This window comes from Rhagoletis pomonella, unplaced genomic scaffold (genome assembly GCF_013731165.1).
Source record: "Rhagoletis pomonella isolate Grant_MI unplaced genomic scaffold, Rhpom_1.0 Rhpom_scaffold_00004, whole genome shotgun sequence".
NCBI classification, from domain to species: Eukaryota; Metazoa; Arthropoda; class Insecta; order Diptera; family Tephritidae; genus Rhagoletis; species Rhagoletis pomonella.
The window spans coordinates 51271744-51274204 of record NW_023458558.1 but is presented as its reverse complement, the minus strand read 5'-3'; the positions used below and the strand labels follow the sequence as shown (position 1 = coordinate 51274204).

The following is a 2461-nucleotide window of genomic DNA, read 5'->3' as shown; positions in this document are numbered from 1 at the left end:
ATAACGAACTTTTTTTTACCCATATTTAGTAAAACGTTTTATAACTAACTTTTATTGACTTGTGTAACTGTCGCTGCATTTAGTCCAAAACTAGAAAGTAGCAGCTCTCCCATTTTAAGTAGCTGCAGAGCCAGAAGCGATGATGGATGTGCATTCAACATTGGTACAAACACATAGACATTTATAAATGTATATGCATGTATATATGTTTATGCACCTTCATTAGGGCGGGTTGATTTATTTGCTGATGAGAGACAATCATTGCAATTGTGTAGATATTTTGTTTCTAGATTCTCACAAATGATAGAACAATCGTAGACAAAATACAAATTTCCAGCTAACCAGCAGAGTCCGCAAGGTGCACAATTAGGACTCCCTGTGTGGTGCGCTGACCTTTCTAGGGAGGGCCCGAAAAGAATCCCAAAGGAACAGAAAAGGGTCTTTCATTATATATGTAAAAACAAATCTACCTAAAGAACTCCTTAAAGGAGGGATTACGGAGTGGCAGAAAGCTCACTCAGATAACCCCCGAAGAATCCGCGCGGCCTCATTTTTAACCCATTATTTATTTAAAAGGACTCCTTACATCATCCAAAGATAAGCTAGGTTGAGTGTTTTTGTATTGTTTTCGGGCTCCAATAACGATCCGAAGAGGAGGCTTTATGGTTTCTCCAAATTCTACTAATTTTTTTTCTTAGTATTTAATTGGGAACTTCCCCAACAAATTTTCATATTTTTACGCTTTTCCTAACCAAAATTTGTTGGGATGTATTCTTATTTTTAAAATGTTGAAATAAATTTTGGTAAGCTTGGGTCTCGAAACTTAGTTTCAAAGGCTTATCCCATTGCCATATGAGTGTAATCTAGGAATAGAGAAATTATTAGTGGTGATATTTTGCCTACCGGAAGACTTCAGTTCAGACTTCAGTTGCTTGAAAATACAAGCGCTGGTCTAGCACAATTCAATCTATCATAATAAATATCTAAAAGTTCACTTTAGAAAATAATTTAACGTCAATGCAGACAGACGATAAGCCAAATTCCCAAAAAATGACGAAAATTCGTTCCAAAATCCATCATACCATATGAAACCCCTGGCATATTATCCCTTAAACGTCCTTAGCATTGACAGAACCTCAATTAGGATCTCTTTTCGAATGGCATTTGGTAGAAAAACGATTTGTGAAGTGCAAATTTTTAGGCGACTTCGGAGATGTTTGCCCTAATGTACTTTGAATACAAAAATGCAGTGCACATTGCAACTATGCACACAAATAACCGCATATTAATGTATTGACTCTCGACACATACCAACAACGCATACTTACATACATATGTACATTAGGGTGGTGCACTTTTTTTTCAGCCACCCGGTAGAACTTAAAAATATCGAAAATAAGGAGACGCGTATTTTTTTAAATTTGAAATCGGATAATATTTAACCGCGCCGCTTAAAAATAAATATTTTTTTTTACCAATAAGAATATGCCTCTACGGTCATTTTCAATAAATTAAGTTATTATGCATTTAATTGGATAAAAAAAAATATTTATTTTTATGCGGCACGGTAAAATATTATACTTTGCCTGATCGTGGCAGCGGGAATATTCCAAAACGTCGATTTTCCAGTGTATTTTTGGACCACCCTAATGCATACATATAACGATCAGGCAAAGACAGAAGGAGCGCGATCAAGAGTACGCCGCTCAACGCTGCGGGATTGGGAAGAAAGCAAACGATACCCGTATGATTCCACAGCAGACGGCGTACGACGTCAACAAACCCGCACAACCGACTCAGGCAAGTCAGAGGCCGATTTGGGCATAGGCGGTGGCGGCGACGACGGTGATGGTGATTGTTGAAGATCGAGGACAAAAAAAGAAAGAAAAGAAGACAATGCCATTGAGTACCTCAGTACATACGACGTATGCATGTTTGTATGTACACAATGCACATTGCCGGTACCGGATCGTGGATTGCAGCGGAATGGCGGGACAAGGAGTAAGCAGTTACTGCTGATGAGTTTTATGTTGGCCGACGACTTAGAGTGTATATATGGATGTACATAAATATTTATGTATATGGCTATGTAGTGGTTCTCAATGTTGAGGAAAAGTGGATTTGAGTTCTCCAAATCAGTTTCAGTTTCAGTTCTTCACGTGTATTGGACGCGAACGGTTCAAGAAGAGACCATCGTTAGTTTTTCAATAAAAAGTTTAGGAAAAGAAGACACAGCAATAGATATAGAAATATTCGTATCTAGAACAGATTTGGTTAGAAGGAAAATATGTACAAGTGCTTAAAGTTGGAGTGGCAAAGGTGTTTGTAGCCACATATGGTGCGTATATATACCTACATACATACTTTATATGCGGTTGAGTGTCTGACTTTCGCGGAATTTATGTGTTTGTTAATGCCATCGGAGGCCCTGTCCAGGTGCATAAAGAGTGATTAGTAAAAA

General features: G+C 37.9%; 1 protein-coding gene across 1 annotated transcript in view; it reads left to right on the top strand.

Annotated features, from left to right (window-relative positions):
• Positions 1 to 2145: 2145 nt before the first annotated feature.
• Positions 2146 to 2461, top strand: part of LOC118737751 — a gene marked incomplete in the record, with an annotated part of 20946 nt that continues 20630 nt past the window's right edge. Inside the window, 1 exon segment of the mRNA XM_036468483.1 lies at positions 2146 to 2360.